Source organism: Cololabis saira, chromosome 11 (assembly GCF_033807715.1).
Source record: "Cololabis saira isolate AMF1-May2022 chromosome 11, fColSai1.1, whole genome shotgun sequence".
NCBI classification, from domain to species: Eukaryota; Metazoa; Chordata; class Actinopteri; order Beloniformes; family Belonidae; genus Cololabis; species Cololabis saira.
In genome coordinates, this window is record NC_084597.1 from 28,185,148 (window position 1) to 28,196,163 (window position 11,016).

The window sequence follows — 11,016 nt, forward strand, 5'->3', positions numbered from 1 at the left end:
AGCACAGAGAGGGGCAAAGTTTTCCACAGCGTGGGAACTGCAAAAGTTCAATCTCCTCTGGTCTTCATGAGGGATCGAGGAACGTCCAGGACCATCTGGTCAGCTGACCTAAGAGCACTAGAGGGTTGGTGCACCTTAACAAGGTCAGATAAATAATCTGAGGCCAGTCCATTCAAGGACAATAAAAGGATCTTAAAATCAATCCTGTACCTAACCGGAAGCCAGTGAAGTGCGGAAAGCACCGGCTGTTGTGTTTGCATTTATTTGTCCCAGTTAGGAGACGAACTGCTGCATTCTGAACAAGCTGCAGACGGTTTAGTTCAGACACTGGCCTATACCGACGTTATTATATACTGAGTTACAGTAATCCAAGCGCGATGGAATGAAGGCCTGGACAACTTTTTCCAGATCAGCCCTGCTAAGATAAGGTTTAAATTTGGCTAAAAACCAAAGCTGAACGAAGCTAGCTTTCACTACGGAGCTGATCTGTTTGTCTAATTTAAACGGCCCACCGATAATAACACCAAGATTCCTTGCCTGTGATCAAATATGGTGTTCTTGGGCCAAGGGAGCTGGTAACAACCTGGACCATGTCAGGGTGACCAAACAGGACAATCTCAGTGTTGCTTTCATTTCAGCTTAAGAAATTTAAGCCCTTCATATCCCTCATACAATTAAAAATAGCATGAAGAGATTCTTTAGAAGAAGCCTTTAGTGTCAAGTAACCTTCACAACGTCAGCAAAGCAGTGAAAAGGAATATTATGCTTCCTAAATATCGACCCTAGGGGTATGTAAAGGGAGAACAATAGCAGACCCAGAACTGACCCCTGGGGGACCCCACAGGTCAGAGGGTCTACCGAAGAGGAAAACTGCCCCAACTGCACACAGAAGGATCTATCTGCGAGGTAGGATTTAAACCAGTCCAGCCTTTAATGCCTACATAGTCATTGAGGTGTGACTGGAGAATAGTGTGATCCACTGTGTCAAACGCTGCTGTTATGTGTAAAAGACTTAAAAAAAGGTGCAATTACCAGAATCAAAGTTTGGAAGAAGATCAGTGTCAGTGCCGTGAAGAGGATTAAAACCAGACTGAAACAATTCACAAATGTTGGCCTTTTAGTTGATTAAAAACAGCTTTCCATAAAACTTTAGAAATAAAAGGGAGTTTAGAAATTGGCCTGACATTAGACAACACCAATGGATCCAAATGTTTCTTTTTTTAAATGGGCTGCACCATGGTATGTTTAAAAGGAGGAAGGAACACATCCAAAGTAATAAACATGATTTAACTTTTTGATAAAGGATTCACTGCTGCAATGTGTATGGTTAATTAGAGCTGCATATTTAGTAGTTTTAATTTACAGATTTTTTGGTAAATACTGGAAATGGAAAACAGCTGTCCAGAATTACGTTAATGCCACCACTCTCCCAAATAAAGAAGCTCAACATCAATATGTTTTCTGATAGGTACTCTGCAAGTACCCGATCAGCCCTGCTTGCCAGAACAGGAGGGGTTATCTTGAAAAAACATGATGCACCTGTTAGTTAGGCTTATAAACTTAAGTTAGAGTGGCAGGGTTTATATCAGATTAGCCATATGATTATGTGATCCCATGTCTCAATTCAGATGCATGTAAAAAATTGTGATTCATTGATCATAATTTTACTACAAAAGATCATTGTATGTTGATTTTTAACAGTTACATTTTTTTGATCAAGAAGACATTGTATCTTTTAACCTGTTCTTTACATAAAGATCATCAAAATCAACGTAAGTTAAGCACTATCAAAAACCTCTTTGACAATAAAATTACCACATACATTCTGGATTTCCTGCAGTGATGCTATAAGATAAGATAAGATAAGATAAGATAAGATAAACCTTTAATAGTCCCACAGAGGGGAAATTTGCAGTTTACAGCAGCAAAGGGGATAGTGCAAAAACAAGAGGCATCAATAGAAAAATAATAAATAACACAGTAATAATAATAACACACTATAAACAGTAAACTGGTATACAATAATAATAATAATAAGAAAGATAAATAATAAGAAATACTAGTATATAAAAAGATAACAGACGGATATTTACAGATGGATATTTACATAATTGCACGTTGTAGTGAGTGAAAGATATTGCACATTATGTCCCTTATTGTACATTTATTGTCAGGTTGTATGTGGTCTATGCTGCAATAAGACCAAATTACCAAATTAATATATAATACGATGAGTGTAAATATGAATATATCATATTTTTTGCGAATGTATAGCAAGTTAACATTATCACAGCTGTCCCTAGATCTATACTTAAAGAGCATTTTAAACCGTATTATATGTTATCAGTTCTTCTTTTTGTTTGTTGAAAATATTCATTTGACCTGATAATAAAGTACTGTAAGTGTAAACTAAAACAAGTGTGGTACAAACGTATGTAAAATAGGCAGTGGAACCATTACAGACCGCAGACAGATGTGCACACACCTGTATTACTCAAGTTTTTCAGCCCACTGGGAAGATGTAAAGTATGCCAGGCCACCACTTAGACAGCTTATATGATGAAAACACACTTACTCGGTGTGTTGGGTTGTTGCTGGATGTCCTGGGGTCGAGCTACTGTAGCTATGCTACAATTATAACGGTGAAATGGGGAGAGAAAACTGTCCCCATAAGCAGCGCTGCCTCGTTAGTTGATCCTCAGCTGCCATGCCGTCGCTCTCCACGTCTCTTCCTCCACTTGGTAAGACGGCACGAATTATTTTCTCTTACACATGTTTTTTGTTTTCTTAAGTGGAAAACTAGTTGCGTTGAGCCCGACTGTACTGAGCGCTTTTCCGTGTCAGCGCCTCCTATTTATAAAGTCCGCTGATGACGACCCTGCTGAGGGCGGAGCGAGATGCCTAAAGCCTGATTTATGGTTCCCCGTTAAATCGACGGCGTAAGTTACGCGGCGACGCGCACGGTACGGTGTGCGTCGCCGCGTAACTACGCCGTAGGCCTGCGTTGGTGTAACGCGGAACCATGAATCAACGTTAAAGTTGTTTTTTTGATAGTTGTTTTGAGTCTTTCTTTTTTTTTTCTTCCGTCTTTTGCACAGTAGTGTTTATATATATATATGAAATATGACTCCCAGAGTCCTGTTAATACTTGTTGATGAAACTTCACAAAGGCTCCACCCTTTTCAAACATTAATGTTACCATAAATACTCAGTTTTGGTTTTCTCAGAAATTACTGGATATCCGGTTTTCTTTCCCCTACCCAAAAATACTGTATGTAGTGGCTGAAGTAGCAAAACGTCTTAACTAAGATAAAGCAAATAAAGGTGTAATCAATATTTTTAGTCAATGTGTAAAAGTCCATAAAGCAATTAAACTAGCCAAATAATTATCTCATATTTCACTTAGGGTTTGTTATGATAATGTGTTCTTCTATATTTTTTTATCCAAGTGCATTTGGAGTAAGAAAGTCTGAAGATTATGTAACAAAATAATATTATATTCTATAGAGGTGCTTATCTGCATCCAGAAAATATTTTTTAGATACATGGACCTTTCTAAAATTCCAAACAGTTCAAGAATCAGTGTAAAATTTGGTGAATTATAATTTTATTCATAAATCACATTTCAATGTCCCCAAAACACATATGAATAATATTTTGACACAGACTGTGTGCAATCTGTCTGATCATGTTTTGCCATACATGTCCTTTTAACACAAAATTAGTATTGGATTTTAGTTTGATCTTCTTTTTGCTATACAAAAATAATGATCATAAGTGAACATTGTGAAAGACATCCTTGAAGCTGTCTGTGATCCCGCCTGTCAGCGACTGTGAACTGCTGAAGAGTGTGAACCAAACCACTACCAGGAATGATAATGGACTGACCCAATCATTTAAAAACTTTCCAACCCACTTTAATTGCCTCTGTAATTAAGTGTGGCGCCTCAAATGCATGTTATAAAATTATACTAAAATAATATGGTCAGGTTTGCAATTTAATAAGTGCTGACTCCCAAGATTGGGCAGAACAGCTTCTCAACAGTGGAGTGTACACAAGCCACAAATTGCCCATTGTGGTGATAATTATTCATACTTTTATAAATGTATAATTCAACATCAAACAAAAAGAACATTCCAAAAAACTTACAAAATAAAACAATTTATTTTGTAATTTTTCACAAATTTGTGGGAGACCACGATATGTGTATTTAATTATATGAAATTATAAGAAGTACTTTTATATACATATACTTCTGTTTAATGACACTGAGCATGAAAAAAAGAGAATGTTCCAAAAGCTTAATTGTTTTATTTTTTAGAAATACATGTGAGACTACAACATTTCTACTCAGAGAAAATTATAAGAAATAAGAACACTTACAAAAGTATAAAACAAAAAACTGGAGAGGCCATAGGCTGTGAATATTGGCTTTTAACGTGGATGAGCTATTGTGTAAAGTAATAGATATGCAATATAATTTTCAGATACAACAGCCACGATACTCCCCCCCCACACACACACACACACACTCCAAAAGCTTATTGATGATTCTAAATTGACTGTAGGAGTGTGTAAGTGAGTCAATTTCTTTGTCTCCTTTGCCTCTGTGGCGTCTAGAGGATACCTCATCCGTCATCTTATGCAATGACAGACGACATAAACTCTTGAACCCCCGTGAGCTTGAACAAAATGAAGTAGATGTTGAACAAACATGTTTGTTGTTATTTTTTATATGACTGCTCAGCACAAATGTGTTATAACTTTATGTAGTTGTCATCAAAATGTATTAGTATAAGTTGGACTCAACACTAAAAGATCTTAGCGTAGTAATTTGCCTTGGAACTTTAAGTATATTCAGCTTTTTTGTTTCCACAATGTATAAGGCTATATTCTCAGCAGAGACCCTAAGGCGGACACAGAGGAACTGAAATGACTACCAGAATAATTGGTCAGGAGCCCAGGACTGAAAGCAGAAAAAAACAACTACAAAAAGAAGCACTGAGGTTGACTAAGCAATGGGTAACAGGGTTCAGGAGTAAATGAAAGGGAAGGGCCTCTGAGGAAAACACACTTAAAACATTATAAAAAAGGAAACTGAATTAAAGACAATTGGAAAGCAGAGAGAAAGGATAGAAAGGGAAAGCAGGCAGAAACAAAGGCCCTGAGATACGTTATAAAGTATTTGAATAAATTAGATAAGGGGCTTTAGTTGAGTCCAAAACATGGGGTGGATAGAGTGAGAAGGCACACCAGGATCAGAGGATGGGGGATTTACTGCAAGGACCTACTTGTGAACTTCACAAAGTAATGCCATCAATAGATCTTTATTGCCTGCAACTTATAATGCAGTAAAAAAAAAAAAAAACTGGTGGCTGTGGTCCTCTTGGTCAACACCTGTGAAAGGTGTTTAAATGCTGTGCCCCATACACTTCAGGTGGAGCTTTGTTTGGTTTATCACACACACACACACACACACACACACACACACACACACACACACACACACACACACACACACACACACACACACACATACATACACATAGCTACATAGACATATACACACTTAGCCACAAAGACATGTACACACGCGTGCACACATACACACACACACACACACACACACACATATAGCCACTCAGTCACATACATATACACACACATACACAGCCACACAAACATATACATACACACACACACATAGCCACAAAGACATGTACACACACACGCACGCACACACACATATACACACACACACACACGCACGATCATATACATACACGCATACACACACATAGACATACACACTGGCTTGTTCACCTGCATGCTTGCTCTGTAGTTTTTGGGGTTAGTTAGCGGTAGCGATAGCTTAGCTCAGACTGCGATCAGATCTCAAGATTTGGGTCGATTGCTGTTCGTGTTTTGGTCGGCTCCGTGCCCGTTTCGTGTTTTGTTTGTGGTTTTTTTGTTGCAGATTTCCAGTGCTTGACGTGTGTCTCTGTGTGTTCCTGCTTCCTGGATTGGCAGTGGATGTCGTAATGCAGATATATATGCCTTTGGTTTCTACCGTCATGGTATCAATCATTAATATGTGTGCAGACCCGGTAAAAAAAATAAAATGCTGTGCCCCATTCTTAAGTGGTATATTCACATATATTTTTCATTGGTCCTTCTCACTGAGCAAAGTTCCCTCATTATAGAAAGAGTCCATTATTGTCCCAGTGGGGAAGGTATCATCACCAAAGACACTAAATGATTATCGTCCTGTTGCCCTCACCTCAGTGGTGATGAAGAGTTTTGAGCGCATGGTGAAAAAAAGCTTGCTCTCTGTGACACAGAGAATGATTGATCCACTCCAATTTGCTTATCAACCCAGGAAAGGGGTGGAGAATGCTGTGGCAACACTGAATTTTGCTGTCAGGCACCTGGAGTGTAGGAAAACACATGCACGCCTATGCTTTGCTGATTTTTCATCAGCCTTTAACTGCATGCAGCCTCATATTCTTGCTCAGAGGCTTTCAAAAATACCCAGCATTGATTTAGGAACCATATGTTGGTTAGTCGACTTTTTGACAATGAGGTCGCAGAGAACTCGTGTCAATGAAACCCTGTTTGATTCCCTGCTGTGTTCCACAGGCTCACCCCAGGGGTGTGTCCTGTCACCTCTACTGTTCATGCTTTACACCAATGATTGTAAGAGCATGTTCGAGTCAAGGTTTATAATAAAATTTGCTGATGACTCTGTGATTGTCAGCCTCTTGCAGGACCAGGAGGTGGGCCATGGACCTGTCCTTGATTATTTTGTTAGATGGTGTGATATCTCTTACCTGCAACTCAATGTGTCAAAAACAAAGGACATGATTCTTGATTTTCAGAAGAATCCGCCTGTCACAACTCAAACCTTTCTTACAGTTTTTCTCTATTGCCAAAACACAAAACCCAGTACTCTAAACCAAATGACCAGTTGCCTAAACACATTTAGTAAAACTACCCCCCTTTTGCCACAACCACAAACACAATTCATCTCTAGACACTGTTCACAAAACCCATCCCCTTTTTCTCAAAACTCTAAACACATTTTACCGTGCTAAAACACATTTTGCATATAACTCTGCTCCAATATGCATTGTGAAGCTCATGTGATGCAAAATGCTACCCACAATCAGCAAAACTTGAACACAATGAACATACCTGGTTTCAATCAGTAAACACAACTACTCATAATTGAAAACACCTATTGCAAATGATGTGACCACACCTATATAAGTCAGTGCAGTTAGCTGAAGGCTCAAAAACAAAAATGGATGATCAAGACAGAAGAAGAGGAGTTCGTGTCAGAGGAGGGAGAGGAGCAGGTCGAGGAGGGAGAGGAGCAGGTCAAGGAGGGAGAGGAGCAGGTCGAGGAGGGAAAGGAGCAGGTCGAGGAGGGAAAGGAGCAGGTCGAGGAGGGAGAGGAGCAGGTCGAGGAGGGAAAGGAGCAGGTCGAGGAGGGAAAGGAGCAGGTCGAGGAGGGAGAGGAGCAGGTCGAGGAGGGAAAGGAGCAGGTCGAGGAGGGAGAGGAGCAGGTCGAGGAGGGAGAGGAGAAGGATGTGTGTCTGCCACCCTACTCTCCGTTCCTAAACCCAATAGAGGAGTTCTTCTCATCATGGCGGTGGAAGGTCTATGACCGCCAACCTTACACCAGAGAGAACCTTCTCAGGGCTATGGACCTGGCCTGTGATGATGTGGTTGTGGAGGCGTTCCAAGGCTGGGTGTGGCATGCCAGGGCATTCTTCCCACGTTGTTTGGCTATGGACAATATTGTCTGTGACGTTGATGAGGTCCTGTGGCCCGACCCAGCCCGACGTGATGACGCCCCATGATTTCGGTGTCAACATACAACATACTGTGTCAATTTTCAAACGTACTGTAATAAAAGAAATCGCACCCTGAACATTGTGTTCTCAATTGTTACTTTACTGTATCTATTGTGTGTAATGGATCCTCTATGGAGTTTACAGTACTCATTTTTGCATTGAGTTGTGATATTACTGCATTTTCTGCATTATGTAACTATTCCCATGAAATGCACAAATCTATAGTTAATGCCCAAAACATATTTGAGAATAAATAAGGGTTGCTCAAATGCATCCTGGCAGTTGTGAAACTGTAAAAAGAACAGTCTCACACTGTGAAAATTGTGTTTTCAATTTTTTTGGTAATGTGGTTAATGATGCTCAGTAGTGTTTACATTTCTGCAAGCCTTGAGTGGTATTTTGGTGTCAGAGTTTGCTTTTGAGCATATGAGCAACTGTTTTGGTGTGATGGGTTTGCTTTTGAGCATGTGAGCATCTGTTTTGGTGTGATGGGTTGGTTTTTGAGCATGTGAGCAACTGTTTTGGTGTGATGGGTTGGTTTTGAAAAGAAACTGTGAGGTTTAGTGTACGTAGCTTTAGAAAAGTGTTTTGTGTTTAGAGTTTTGTGAAAAGTGAGGGCAGTATCGTGAAATGTGTTTAAGCAATAGAGAAAAACTGTAAAGGCACAGCAGTGGAAGTAGTCAGCCAGTATAAGTATTTAGGCACCATTGTGGACAACAAACTGTCTTTTGGAATCAACGCAGATGCTATCTGTAGGAAGGCAAATCAGAGATTGTTTTATCTGAGCAAATTGAGATGTTTTAACATTGATAAGAAGCTTCTTAAAATGTTTTATTCATCTTTTATTGAGTCTATTTTAACTTTTGCTCTGATCTGCTGGTTTGGTAACCCCAGCATTTTAAATAAAAACAAGCTGAGGAATGTGGTCAAACTATGCCACAAAACAATTGGCATTAGCTTGAATGATCTGGATCACATCTATCAAGCCAGAGACACTCAGAGGGCAAAGGCCAATTTGGGGAACCCTCACCATCCTCTTCATGCTGAGTTTCAGCTTCTCTCGTCTAAGAGAAGATACACTTTTCCCTGTGGGGCCAAATCAAACAGATACCTCAAATCATTTATCCCATCTGCGGTTAAGTTTATAAACAGCCTATAGGGGGAACAATGCACCTGTTTACTGTGATGACTGTATTTACTTTATTTATTTTATTTATTGTATTGTGTGTTTGAAGTGGGATATGTATGTTGTCCTGTTGTTGCAAACCAAATTGCCCTTCGGGGACATTAAAGATTTTCAAATCAAATCAAATTCACATGCTTTTGCCTTTGTAATAATTCACTAAATACATGCTTTGGTTTAAAAATAGCGCATCTGTTTCTGTTAAGGAGGATCATGTGGAGCAAAGACATCAATAATGTAATTTGTGTCATATCACCACAGGAAGCTGAACTATACTATAGTTCACAACTATACAGTAGTTCACACAAGTGCAAAACATTTCATTTCATTTCATTTATTCCATTCATGGTATATCTTCTTAACAATGTTGTACAAAATGTCATGAAGTACACATTATCACCATGAAAGAAAAGGAGCAGGAAGAAAACTTGTGATACCTGCCCCTCTCTGTTAATACAATTACATTGACTTACTGAACACCAATCTATCTATACATATATAAACAAGAAAACAAACAAAAATACCACTCTTCTATCTATTTTTTTCTCTTTCTCCTTCTTCTTTTTTGTAGGCACTTATCTTTTCTTTTTTAAACATTTTCTTAAGCTGACACCATCTTGTGCAACTTTTCAGTTCCTTGCTTTGTCTATGCCATATTTTTACACCTGTAACAGAAATACACATTTGTTTTATGTTTAGCCTTGCAAAAGTATGTTTGAAATCAAATTTAAAGGAGCCGTCTGTAAGAAATGGCCAAAACTGGTACTGCAGTCACTTTCAAAATATTGTTGAGCGGCGTGTACCCTCCCCCTCCTCCCCCCGACCAGAGGTTGCCAGGTAGGCTGCAGAATGCAGCAGGAACATAGGCTGCCATGGCTGCGATAATTAGAGCCGAGCTGGCAACCCGGATGCCGAAACAATACTGACTTGGTGATTGGGAGATAGGTGGAGGGTGGAGCTTCAGAAACAATACTGACTTGGTGATTGGGAGATAGGTGGAGGGTGGAGCTTCAGAAACAATACTGACTTGGTGATTGGGAGATAGGTGGAGGGTGGAGCTTCAGAAACAATACTGACTTGGTGATTGGGAGATAGGTGGAGGGTGGAGCTTCAGAAACAATACTGACTTGGTGATTGGGAGATAGGTGGAGGGTGGAGCTTCAGAAACAATACTGACTTGGTGATTGGGAGATAGGTGGAGGGTGGAGCTTCAGAAACAATACTGACTTGGTGATTGGGAGATAGGTGGAGGGTGGAGCTTCAGAAACAATACTGACTTGGTGATTGGGAGATAGGTGGAGGGTGGAGCTTCAGAAACATTACTGACTTGGTGATTGGGAGATAGGTGGAGGGTGGAGCTTCAGGCCAAAACAAAAAATGACAACATAAACATCAGTTGAGGGCTGCAACTCCTCTTTTTAAACTGGAATATCCTGGCTTGAGTGCTGTTGTCAGTGACATAAGTATTTGAAATGAACATGATCTTTAAATGTCTGTTGACATATCGGGGTCATTTTATGATTTGTTTTATTATTGCTCTTACATACAGCTCCTTTAAGTCTGTTGTCCTCATCCTCCAACCTGAACAAATTTTGTAACTCTTCTGGTAATGATCTTTTTTTTGCTTTAAACATTATTTTTAAAGTTTGAAGTTCAACTATATCCACTATTTTCAATAAACCTTCCGAAATAAATAATCTGTTTGATGGTTCTCTGAAGCCGACCCTGTGAATGACTCTCACTGCTCTTTTCTGTAGCACAAACAGAGGAGAGATGTTACTTACATAGGTATTACCCCACACTTCCACACAATAATTTAGATATGGCAAGATAAATGTACAATACAGAGTTCTTAGTGTGTTAATATTCAAAATAAACTTAACCTTATTCAAAATATATATACTCTTCGCCACCTTGGCTTTTACATATGCTATATGGTTTTTCCATGTCAGCTTGTCGTCTAAAATAGTACC

At 39.3% G+C, this 11,016-nt stretch overlaps 1 protein-coding gene across 1 annotated transcript in view; it reads right to left on the reverse strand.

The window, feature by feature from the left end:
- jak2a (Janus kinase 2a) overlaps positions 1 to 2,826 on the reverse strand; it is a 46,277-nt gene extending 43,451 nt beyond the window's left edge. Inside the window, exon 1 of the mRNA XM_061734282.1 lies at positions 2,576 to 2,826. The gene's annotated coding sequence lies outside the window, so the exon portion shown is untranslated. The remainder of the gene's footprint in view (positions 1 to 2,575) is intronic.
- Between the last annotated feature and the right edge of the window lie 8,190 nt (positions 2,827 to 11,016).